Source organism: Anopheles maculipalpis, chromosome X (assembly GCF_943734695.1).
Source record: "Anopheles maculipalpis chromosome X, idAnoMacuDA_375_x, whole genome shotgun sequence".
In the NCBI taxonomy this organism is placed as follows: domain Eukaryota; kingdom Metazoa; phylum Arthropoda; class Insecta; order Diptera; family Culicidae; genus Anopheles; species Anopheles maculipalpis.
Window position 1 is genome coordinate 10,429,792 of NC_064870.1, and position 13,429 is coordinate 10,443,220.

The 13,429-nt window shown below is 42.5% G+C and overlaps 2 protein-coding genes across 2 annotated transcripts in view; one reads left to right on the top strand and one right to left on the bottom strand.

The window, feature by feature from the left end:
* Positions 1-13,429, bottom strand: part of LOC126562225 (serine-rich adhesin for platelets) — a 233,243-nt gene that overhangs the window by 171,668 nt on the left and 48,146 nt on the right. The gene's annotated exons all lie outside the window — the stretch shown is intronic.
* LOC126556789 (alpha-1B adrenergic receptor-like) overlaps positions 5,167-13,429 on the top strand; it is a 462,834-nt gene continuing 454,571 nt past the window's right edge. The window contains exon 1 of the mRNA XM_050212279.1: positions 5,167-5,172. The gene's annotated coding sequence lies outside the window, so the exon portion shown is untranslated. The remainder of the gene's footprint in view (positions 5,173-13,429) is intronic.

The window sequence follows — 13,429 nt, forward strand, 5'->3', positions numbered from 1 at the left end:
AAGCAACCGCTGCCCGGCTAGCTCCCATAAGTTCCCATCTACTTTTTCGTCTGTCTGGTTGTCTTTTTTTTTTGTTCTGTGTGTATGTGCTGCGAAGTACTTACCGTTGCGGAAAGTACTCACAATCACCGTCCGGATGTGCGGTGGCAAGCCGGAAGGATAAAAATCATGATATCTATTAAAATACAATAAAATAACATATTAGCATCATAAACATTTATGTAATCCGGTCATCCGGGACGACCACCATCCACCGTTTGGAGGATGGTGACCGTAACAATATCTCACACATGACCTTTAGGCTAACCCCGTGGCTAGGATTGCTGAGAAGGACGGAAGATGGGAAGTAACGAAAAATTGTAGCCCTATTGTAGGACCTGCGTCATATGGATTTTTTTTTTTTTTGCCTATCGTGTGTCTGACGCGGAGGGAGACTTGACTATACTTTGTGTGAAGTTAGTAACGTGATACTCAAGAAGAATTTCCTTCCAATTACTCGAAGGAATGTGTAAGGGTGGTGCATTAGAGATAGTTGATAATATCGGGAGATTGTTTGTGTGACGTGTCACCGTTACATATGGAACACTACCGGGTACTTATAACTGCCAAAACAGCGATTCTGTTTGATGCAGAATGTAGTTCTGAGATTTACCTTTGGCTCGCTCAGAAACATACCTTTCTGGAGCGAATGTAATACCAGGTCGGTCCGATAGTAGGGTGACTGCGACGCCGGTCTCCACACGGCAGGACCGAGGATCAAATCCCATCCGGACCGTCAAGTATAGTCGAATCGGCAAGTCTAGTGAGCCATACCATGGCCGATGTGACCTAGAAGGACGTTAAGCCAGGAAGAAGAATCACACAAAATACTTCATTCCAGAATTTCATTTATAATTCATCTAGTCCTACTGACCCGCTTTTTTATACTGGCGTGTAGTCTTTCGTTTCGTCTAGCAACGCAAATGAATTTCTTACCATTCCTAATGAATTTAAAATACAAACAAATGTCAACATTTATTTTTCTGTGCATCTGTTTCATCTGTTTATAGCTGTCAAAGCTACTGCATGTTTCATTTATCGGTCATTTTGGTCCAAATTCAACACCTTAAATCACACCATGACAGTTCTTAATGGTGCTCAAACATACCGTACCACGTTTAATCGACTAAATCGGATGAGAAATCAAACCAGCAGGCACTCACCAGCTATTTTATCCACTTTTTTCGTTCTATTTTAGCAAAAAGATCCATTCACTATTGCGTATCTGTGGATGCGTATAATGCATAAGCCACAGGGGTTTAGCTGACCTTCTTTAGCGTCATCGTTCGCATATTCAACGGTCCAAAGAAACGTCAGCTCGAGTGTTTTTGCTAAAGTGTTGAAAAGGTTGAGGAGTTTTTTTTATTTATTGCACAAAACGATGACCAGTTCGGTTGTTGGAACCGAGAGCTCCATTGTTGCCATCCGTACCTGGAAGGAGAGCATAATTGCGATAGCTTTAACATTCAAAACGCTAAAATTCGTAAAAACGCCTGAATGTAGGCTATTTTTTACAAAATTTATTTTTTTAATTTTTTTTTAGTAGAACAAGTATTTTGAAGTACGCTTTTCATCGCTTTATTTCGTTGTGTCGTTTCAACATCAAAAAAAAAACCAAATGTCACATCCATCCTTCCAACTGGGAGCAAACCACCATTATGGAAGAATTCACTCGTACCGAAAACCCTAAATCCGACCACAACATGATACTCATCGTGCCATGGATGTCTGTCCCGGGCTTGTAGATATTTAACTACCAGCCACACAGTCCCAAATCTTACAGGAATGCGAATAATTTTATGACGGACATTCCATAAACCATCACCATCACGTGTGTCTGCGGGTGAAGATTGGGCCTTTTTTATGGATACTTTAGTGATCTTTCGATTATTTGTATTTTCAAGTGACCACCCTACCGTCTCGTTGCCGTTTCCCTAGCCCACAAACCTTTTTTTTATTGTCCCTTTCACAAGGGTGGACATCACATCAACTGACTGCAATTTTTTTTATAGGAATTTTTGGCCTGTTTATGTCCTACAATCACGACAAGCACCAATCTTCCCAATTCCTGCGTGAAACCCTTGCTGAAAAAAAACAAGCAGAAAATCTTGGAACTAAATAAAGCAGTAAACAACGGTCTTAATGCCGGTGTTCGGTGACGGAGTGTACTTTTATTGAAAGTTTATTTCGACCCTCTGAATTTCTACGGGCGAACTAAACGCTGCAGCTGTTGGCCATCGATTTTGGGTTAGGGAAATGAGGAAGCGTACGATTGATTTTCTTGAACCAAATCTTCAAAAACACATCTGTTTATCGTTTCCGCCTCGCGTCCACGGGACTAACGGGGCCAGCAGTTTCTACCCAAGCCAAAAATTTTAAGCGCCACGAAACAGCAACAGCAGGTGGTGGCTTTAAATGGGTTTTCGATGTACGCGTCAGTAGGCCTCACTGTGCCAATTTCACTTGCAGCCGTGAGTAAATTATGTCAAAATACGCTTGCTCAACGCTTCAGCCAAAAACTGGCTTCATCCACTTCACAATGGCGATACAGGTCCCGGAGAAAAATCTAAAGACACCAATCAGGCAGGACAGTGTCTGCCGTGGAATTTGCTGTCCGTGCCTTCCCCTCCTCCCGGATTGTGGCCCGGATCATCTATCAGAGTTGCCATCCCAGGCAGGTTGCCATTATTTCGCTTTGCGCTTCAAATCTATTTGCCAACCGGAACGGATTCTCGCCCACCGTTACCCTGGAATTGTTCCCCGGGGAATCATTTCGATTATTTCGCTACCGCGGATACAGGGTGAGAAATGAGTTGCTAGTTTTTTTTTTTTTTTTGGTCGGGCTCTACTTTATCGAACGAGGGTTAAGAAGGAAGGGATTAAGTCAAGTGTGGATAGGATTATAAGTATGGGAAAGCTATTTGATTACTGTGTAGAAGGATGAAGTTAAGGTATTGGGTAATTCTTGCGATAGTATTGCAGAGCTCCTATAACTTTCCCGACGAAAATGTTACAGATATTGAAGAATTAATAGCATTCATTAAGGAAACCGGAAGTCCAGCACGTTCGCTTGTGAACATAGTCTTTAAATCAGATTTTATAACTGTCTAGAATCCTCAGGATTCTAGAAAATCTGTCAAAACACCAAACAATCTAACGAACAAAAGCAATAATGATACATCTCCATTCTCCAGGCGCCCAGAGTAGCACCCAAAACACTACATAAAATTGTGACGCTCTTCTAGGCGGGTACCAATGTACTACAACTAGGTGACAGGAACCTCTTACCTGCATCAGGACAATTCCAACCAATTTGTCTCGCACAGCACGTGATGTGATTATATACGATCGCTTGATAAGTTGCCACGCCGATACAGCCCAAATATCTTTCCAAAGATCTCTATCCACTCATATCACCAGCAAACAGAGGAACGTACGGATTATCTATCTAGTTATTTACGACACTGATCGGCTCAGATACCGATAAAGAAGAATGCTCTTGTTAACCTGTGCCAATCACACCTATTTGAACATGTCCCGACCATTTGCTCTGTCTCTATCAGCTTTTATTATCTATATTTTAGACTTCCTTCCTTCCTATATTCCTTCCTTCCCTTCCAAAAAAATGGCACTGAACCGACAGCAAAACGCAAAATATAAATCACTGTAAACAGGACTTCTCCAGCCCTCCTCTCCTTCCCATACTTTCCTCCCACTGCTCCATTAAACCTCCAACTCTTCGCGTAATCGATACGCTTTATTGGCATTTAAAGCAATTACCTCTGACCCGGTCGGTGCGTGTATCTGCTTTTTATAGCACGCTATAAGTGTTGTGCGTGTGTGTGTGCGATTCCATTGAAGAGGAAAAAAAACATAAAGAAAAATGATACGGCGAAATGCTATCACTCGTGAATAGCAACCAAGACAGAAAAAAAAAACAGACAATGATAGAAGAACTAACTTTTCTGATCGAGAGTGTGGCTCGTTAACTCTTCTTTTCGCTGCTGTGTAACGTCTAGCTCACACCTACATCCTTCTAAATTGGTGTAGGATAAAAAGAGGAAGAAACCAAACGGAAATAAGATACGGAAACTCGATGGTCATAAATTTCCGTACAACTAACTGAATACGGGCGGGGAAGAACACCTACTGTGTCGGTTCTCTTCCATCATCGGCTTGTCCAGTGGATGGATAGTATGGACTCTTTAGGGGAGGTGTTTATATCAGTTCTTGTCTCTATCAATTTATCGGTGCGTGTAATGAATATTGAACGTGGTGTTGGCAAAACGGTTATAAAGTCTAAAGCTAATTGCTCGTATACACTAAGCATAGAGAGTGTTTATAGCATCTGTCAATCTGACGCCTGCTAAGGCGGGTGTCGTAGACGTCAAATGGGACAAACACATACTAAAGAGAGTTTCGAAAGTTTAATCTTTCGTATACTAATAAGACTACCCTGGCCGTAGTAAATATTTATTACATCTGTCATACTGACGTCTCCTATGCCACCACCTTGTACACCTTACATCATGCACGTCAGGTGTAAATAACAAATGTGTATTTATGGTTCAATATTGCTCCCAAAACATAACCAGTTCGCGGCCTTATCACACACTTTCCAAACACCCACCCACGCACAAAAGCTGTAAAATTTTCCACAAACAGGGACATCGAGCGAGTAGCCCCGATACTGATTAACCCGTACCCAGCCGTACGTCATCTTCTGCCTCCAAACGTCCAAACGTATCAGCACCCAAAAAGGGTGAGAGTTTTCGCGGATTTTCCCACTTTTCTCCTGACAGCATCCAATCCAAACCCATACCAAATGAAAAAAAAAAATAATCCCATCCATCAAATGTTACGCAGCGCGGCAGTAGCCCATGTACCGACGCACGCAAATCCCCGTAGATCACTGTTGCACCCTTCAGGCTATCCGCCATATATCATGCGATACCGTTTGACATTCGGTTAAAGGGGTTAGTGCACACCAAATCGGTTACGGCGGTAGAAACTTGCTCGCTCGCGACACGACCGCACAACCGAATGTTGGTCCTGGGAAATATTGTTAGTTTTGCCGCACCATATCGATGAGCGGATCCGTGATTGACGGATTGAGCCGTACGCCATCCGTCTGTCAGAGGCAGCAAAGCACAGCGCTGCAAAACGACGAAATAAAAAAAACAGAGGTACGCGAGTGGCAGCTGGAGGCGACGTCTGCGGTTTGTTTGCATCCGCATGCGAAAAATGAATGAGCTCTGGCCTTTGCATCCTCGCCCACGCGCTCCTAGTATGTGTTGCCTGGCTGGAGGCAGTTTCCAGCACCGGCAGCGCGTTACGGCGAACGAGTTAAGCACATCCCAGCGGACGGGCAACCGATACCGGATCGTTGGAAGGAGGTTGCACAATCATGATGTGCCTGGCTGTGGTGATTTATTGACTCCAATACGGTGTGTCAAGAGCACGGGATTGAGATAGCTTTGGTGGTGTGAGGCCATCTCCTATACACGCTCGATTGTGCTTTTGGTTATTGTTGGCAATATTTGCCAATAACATCGAGAGGTTGGTATCACTGATTGATTGAGCTTCTTGTTGCTGCCGGAAGTATCGTAATGGTGAGCGAAGCAGAGAGTCTTCTGATGATTCGAAGGATGAAGTAGTAGCCGATTAACAGTTATGCTAAATTCACCTTAGTCAATTTGAAAATAGTACTCTTTATCGTTCGTTTGCTGGCGAGAGACGTCTATCCGACACTCGAAAGTGGGAACTTCGGAGACCATCTTCTATAAGTTAATCAGGATCCTTGCATTCGATGATGACATAGATAACAATGGTTGGCGACATATGTGACAAAGGCAAGTGACGCAAAAACCTCGGACTAGAGATTAACACCATCATTCTGCTAACAAACGGTGATACACTCAGGCATCTTCTTCTTCATGGCTTAGCGATCTTCTAATGTCACGCCGGCCATCGAATGGCTTACTAGAACTTGCCAATACCACGTAGTTGGATAGTCAGTCCTCACTATAGGGGGATGGTCCGGATGGAATTTGAACTCCGGTCCTGTCTAGTGAAGACTGACGACGTTGACTCTTACAAACAGACCTCCCCGACACTCAGGCATACGGCTGCGATAATCTGAACCTTGAAGTCGTCAAAAACATCAGTCTGAGGAATCTCCAATCAAAACATCTGTCATGAGTAACGAAATTCTCAAGAACGCCACTCTTCACACGGCACTACCTGGTTTCAAATTCCAGCCAGATCGTAACCCCGTAGTACGAACTGGTGACTTAGTAGGTCGTTATGCCAAGACGAAGAAGATTCTAAGACTCTTTTTCCTTCTACTGTAACGCCGATTGCCTACTTTAAGGCGCTCGAATACCAAACAAAGCCCATCAGACGGCATTTAGTCATCATAAAGTCATCCTCAATCATCATTGATCACCGTAAAAAAAACGTTAAATACATTATAAAATAAAAAAAAGATTCACCTTGCTTCGCGGTCTAATCTTCAGAAAAGCTTTCAACACAAAACCCAAACAATCTTATCGGTTGTAAATCCCGTCAACATTAGGGAAGGTTCTGGCAGTGGGAAACAAGGAAGAAAAAAACAGCACTCCCACACACACACATACACACACACACACACAAAAGCCGTGGTATAAATAAAATCAAATTACGGTCGTAAACAAAACACCTACTCACGGTGGGCTTGTGAGTAACCATATCAAAACGCAACCGCTGCAGGAAGGGATGACATGCGAAATCGTCTGCCACGGTCATATGTAGGGTGCGTGCACACACAAACACTGTCTACTGTTAGCTTTATGGGTGTGAAACCGTAGGAGCTACCGTACGGCAATTGATTTAGTATGTTAATGGTGGTAAAGTGCGTAATAAAATGATTTTGATGCAAATTTATGATAACTCCCGCCGTATGAATAATATTGATCGTATGCGTGGGAGTGTGCGTTGTGCGTGTGCCAGTGGAAAATTGATTCCAAAACAATGCGTGTGGCGGAGTGTGGGTAGGAAAAAAAATAACCTCTTCATTTGGACAGGTGCTATTTTGATGATTGCATCATTAGTTCGTAAATTAAATTATTTGATATAATTTTCGACATTTCTCCCATAAGTGTACGAACTGTCAGAGAAGCAATCTGCAGTTTGCAGTACACTAAAGCTAAGTTGAATGTTTAATTGTTACTCACAGCTCATCAAGTAGTAAATGAAGCGTTAAATCCGGTCGACTTACCATCAACAAGTCCACTGCTTTGACAGGTGAACTAAAACACACATACCGATAAAACATACATTTTACTAAACATCACAAGCGAAAAGACGTACTTAGTACCTGTTACCTTCAATGCAGACGCGCAAACACAGAACAAAAACAAAAAAAAAGAACACACGCCATCAGACTGATGAATTTCTATGTAGCGGAAAAATGTGCGCATTTATTATTTGCAAAAACATCAAACAACATTACCACCGCCATTATCGACATTCTTTCATCTTCCACTGGCACAGCACCACGGCAAACCAAACAATGGAATTGGAAAGGGAAGCAAACAGAAAGGGAGAGAGAAAAGGAGAAGACGCACCCATCAACAATCCAACCCACGTGGCATCAAAACATAAAAATGAAAAATTTTGTAAAATGGTTATTATGAACACAACAACAAAAAAACGAACAACCACACACTCGCGCGCGCGCGTCGAACAATACAACTAACAACGAAGGAACGCGAACAAAACCCATCATTAGCCATCTTTTGCACAGGTGAGATTAAGGTCTGTGTTTGAGTGTGAGGTTGTTTTATGATTGTATTTGCTTGGTTTAAAAAATGCCAAGAATAAACACAAACACGCATCACCGAACAAAAGCCCCGACGGCGAAGCCTTGCTCGTTCGTTCCTTCCTTTTGTTGATCATCCTACCTTTAGTGGATCATCTACTAATCGCTTTCGGTTGGTTGACACAGCTGTCAAAAATGTCAACTTTTCTGCGTTTTCTTTTCAATGACACTTAAAACATGTTTAGTAACACACATTTGACAGTTACTATTTTTATACAAAATTTAAAACATTCCAACGCGACATAAAACTACTCGTTAAAGAAGCTCATTTAAATATAAATTCTTGTCCCGTTCGTTTTTTTTTTTTAATTCTTCTTCGTGCTACCCTCATCTTTTAAACCTTATTAATTATTTATTCAAATGTCAGGCTAAGAAGAAGTATGACGAAAACCGCAAAATTAGTTCCAATTTCCCCCCCCCCCCCCTACCACCCTGCAGGTCCACGCTTACCTGTAGTCAGCACAAGCCCTGACGAGAACGAAAAAGACTCGTTAAATCCATAAACAACTTCTACCACACCACGAACGCAACATCATTTCGGTATAGTGAACGTATTGTTTGTTCTACCCTTCTGCTTTTTCTTCTTCCATTTAGCCTACATTCTTAAAGGGGCACTACGCGATCCTTTAATGATATGTACTTTTTTTTTTGTGTCAAACAACCATTTTACGGTGTGATGAATGAAGTCCACAGGAAACGTTTGATGGCTGACGGCGATGGTTGAGGATCCGTCGAAGTATGAGGCGTTTAGTGCTGCCCCGTGCAAGGAACAGCATTATTTATTTAATGTTAAAAAATAGACACGCTGGTAATCGCTCTCGTTACTCCGCTTTAATCAACACAATTTAATAATGAACGTCGTAAGTGGAACGGTTCGAATGCATGCCGTTGTGTGAAGGTGATAATTATGAGCAGTACTTTTTTCCCATCAATACCTGCGCTGGACAACTCGGTGAAGTATGGCGTCATTGATGACATTTTTCAATATTTTATTGCTTACTTTTTCTATTGAGTTGAGTTTAAATATATTGTATGTAAGAAGCTATCTAAAGCTAGTCCAGTAATTCCAAAACGACGTACGAAAACATCATCCTATTCCATTCCTATCATTTCTTAAATTTAGATAAGGATTTCCAAGAGCTTTAAATCAGTCGTTCGATGCGTATTTAATATCAGCTACAACAAGTCACCAAAAGCTAGTCCAGCTTAACAGATTAACACCGATTAACTGTTTGCAGCGTCGGTTTAAACCCCGAACGTAACTACGGCTTATTGGAGTACATTACTTAAACAGAAAGAAATATGTGGTCTACTCTCACTCAAACAGCTACCCGACTACTTACTTTCTATCGAAAAAGATTAGCACATACGGGCAGGATGAACAAAAGAGGGTTTCAGAAATAAGGATTAATCACATCGTAAACAAAACTTAGCTCTTTTTTCCATAAAATCTTACTGATCTGATCAACTTATGTTGGCCAGTTTTTTAATAGGCGTCCCTAGAAGCTATACGGCTCATAGTACTAAGAGTCTCGACGTTCAAGGTGCCTTGCCATCTGAGAAGACTCGTCGAAGGGTTATAGATAGAATAGATTTCTTCAAATAAATCTCATCCAAGAGGACTCGCACGAAAAGCTTACGTATTCTTATTCTTGTCTTGATGACCTTAGAGGCCATGCGGGTTGTCTAATGACTTGCTAAATTTTTTTATACCACGTAGTTAGATAGAGAGTCCGTACTACGGACGGCCCTTTTGTGATTGGAGCTCCTGTCCAACCGTGTGAGGAGCGACGCTGCTGTCGCTGCTTCCATTGCATCGTCCTCTACATAGGGTAGACCATATGGAGACCATATGAATGAAGGGTCCAAAAGAATGTCCCAAATATAGTACTCTGTCGTTAGCTGAGGCCAAAAGGCATCATTCTCTGTCGACAATTGGTTTAGGTGAATAACAGTGTAAGTATTCAACAGCTTCAAGATACAGAGCTCAGAAAAGGACAGCGTCCTTTTAATGCGTCCAAAGCACTAAACTACTTGTATTCTCGTCTAAGTACCGTACAAGGGTCCTATCTTTTGAGGATCGGACCGCGGACAACTTCTTCTTCTACTTCTTTAGCGTCTCGAGCTTGTAGCTCGGTCTAGGCTTGCAATTTCTGACGTTCCTAGACTTTGTTTTACCCGTACCAGGATTGTCAGTCCTGGGCACGAAAAGACAGTTTGGTCGAGAATTTGATGTCCATTCTCGCCGTATGAAGACCGACTTCGGTTGACAATAAGATAAGCCGTCCGTGGTTGATAAAAAGAACATCTACACTAAGACAATCCTCCTAGGGTCCTCGTCTAATGGGTCTCGTACAAGGTCCCTACAACAAGCTCACTTTAAGCAGATGTTTCGTCATCCGGTATTGATTCCAGGGTTTTAAAAAAAACACTCCTCCAGCGTCACGAAAAAGAAGCGCGATTACAGCTAGCGGACGTAATAAAATTGTGGTACCATATGAGCCACAAAACACACAGCGCGCACCCCGATATGCAAATTATCGAATGATTTGATAAGCGTAGCCTAATTTAATTTGTCACTCCCCTTCTCGCTCTCTACACCTCTACGCAGCCACTAACGCGCGGTACGGAAATGTGTGTCACACGAACTGTCAACGCTGCGTTTGACAGTCGGATAGGAAAATGGGAGAATGGTCTAAAATCAAGCGCTCTATGCTAATTCTGTGCAGATTTTTACCGATCAGTTACACGTGGTGGCGTACCGTAACGTTATTCTTCCCTCCTGCTCTTTCGGAGACTTATTTTCCCACCCAGTTTGATGAATTGTTTTGGGTCGCATGTCAAAAGGAAGCTTTTTTTTTATTTGTCTCCCCTATTTTAACCAGATAAATGAAACCCTGTCCTGCCGATTAATATGGCAATCGAATGGTTTTTTGCTTTTTTAAGCTTCCCCGTTTAAGGTGTTGGTAAACAAAAGCGAGCAGAACAACAACCAAAACAAAATCTCTCACAAAACAAACAATCACCGTTGATCTGTTTGGAAAATAACCTTTTCATTCGGTCGTGGTTTTGCTCAAAGAAGGTCTACAAAATCCGCAAAAAAAAACAAAACTTTAACAGTCCGAGCACCGCGCTAGAAAAATGTTTATCTATTTGTCAGTGTCGCTTCATCGCGATCGCGATATTTGCGTAACCCGGCGGGTATTGTTTTTTTTTTTTTGTGTGTTTATTTTTCCTACGCGGTTTCTAATTTCATCTCACGCCCCTGCTTGCTGGATCCACCCTTCGCTAGCACACTGTTTTGCTTACACGAATTTAGACATCTTCGCGCTCGCTGTTGGCATCACTTCTCAAACAAACCAACCGAACGTTTCCCACCATGGTAGAATCTGCAAACAAATGCACAGAAGCAACAACAACAAAAAAACACGCGAAATTCGCACACACACAAATTACCGAAGGGGAGATACGGCGACAGTGCGTCAGAAGGCGCACAAAAGGGCGAGATAATTCAATGTTCCAATATGTTCCCCGACAAAAAAAAAACCTTGAGCTAAAGTTGGAGTAGCTGGAAGAATCGCGGCACACTGATTTTATCCACATCCGGTGGGAATATCGGACGTGCCAAGCGATGATTTTCGGGCGGGCTGATGAAGGATGAAAAGAAAAATAAATTGGCACACACACACACACACACACACACACACACACACACATCCATAAATCGAATTGCAGGTGAAAGCGATTCCCCACGCGCGAACGAACGACGAGTGAGCGATTGTGCAATTATTTTGCATAAGTCCTTAACTTCAGCGATAACTTCAGGCGGCGGGGGCTCATCCCGCAAACGGGGCACAAACGGGTGTAATTCAAATGCGAACCAATACGGTGAGTACGCGGCGCGACTTGTAATGAAAAATGAGACTTTAGCAAATTGATTACAATCAATCAAGCGATTTTCCAGCTCGCGGAAGGCGGGAGTGCGCTCTATCTCGTGTGCCCCGTGATGGGAACGGTTAGGCGGTAGTTCAAGGGGATTTGAACGGCGAAAGCGATAATTGGACGGATTGAGATGGAGGTTTTTGGTTTGCCTTTTTTTTGTTCCTGCTCTATTTATCTTACTGCAGTTATCGATCGTTCATAAATAAATTGAAGTATGTTTTTATTATATTGAAAATAAATCCAGCTGTCAAAAATGACAGCTATTTCAATGCTACGAGTAAAGCTATCACCTAAAAATATTTAGAATATTCTCATCATTTCTTCAGAAGAATCAATTTCAAATAAAATTAATTCTTTCCTAGAAACAGTGCAGGTTCTGGCAATATCCAATCTAGTTTGTTTCGATTCTTACGTGAACGACTGCTCTATTGAGGTTATTAGATTCGCAATTCTGAATAGTGTTTATCGCGACGGCCTGGTAGACAACGGCGTCAGCCTTCATGCAGCATGACTGGAGCTAAAACCCCAACCGGACCATTCCCTCGTAGTGAGGACTGACTATCAAACTACATCGCCGGACATTAGATGACCGGCGTGATCTAGTAACTCGTTAAGCCAAGAAGAAGAATTGCGTTCATCTTCTAAGAACTCTAGAACTACCCTTCAGGAAAGCATTGATGTCCAGAACCACTTACAGCACCGAGTGTCCAAAATTATATTGTCTTAAGCAACAGAAACAACTTAACGCACAATGTCAGTGTTGCTGAGATTTGAAGGCTCAGTCATGCAGATTTACTTGTAGTATTGAGTTTTCCAGCAACATAGTACCTTAAGCAACTGTTTACAGCCTCTCAAACATTGCTGAAAGCGCTCAATCTCTATTTCCACCATTTGTGCTTAAGAAGTGCAGAAATTGCTTACCAACATAATGCTCAGCGTGTCTTCCACAATTAGCATTCCAAATCATCCTTCGTAACGATTGCAATGTACCATACCCCCCCCCCCCCCCCTTGCTTAATCTCCCAAACAATATCAGGCCCTCTCATGATGCTTTCATAAATATGCATTCAAAATAATTCCAGCAAAGTATACGGGAGAGGAGTCTAATTTTTGCACACTGTGCAGTGAGTCCTCGGCAGGTAGTTAACCTAACCGAATCGTAAATGTAAATCGTCAGCCCTCCCGGAAGCATTGCCACCCACGGTGGGCATGCATGGTGATGGTTGACGCCGTAAGGTCATCGTCATAGTCTTACGCTAAGTATCGAAGACCGGTTGCTTTTGCACCCGTTCGTCCCCATAAACAGAGGACTTTGGGAAGGACTTTTTGATGTGTCTTGTGTGTGACTTTTACGGGAGCCCAGTCTCCTGTGGACTGGTGTCCTGCAGGACTCAGACCATCTGAACGGAAAGGTCGTCAATGTCGACAGAAGCTAATGTTTTGTCAGCAACCATTTTCATACGTAAACAATGGTAGGTAAAGGGAATACTAGGGAATTAAATTATTCATTAATTCGATTGTACACCGCTCTTCCTGAGCCTCTACCTTTCTCTCCTTCTTGCTCTTACTTTATTTTATACGCACCCA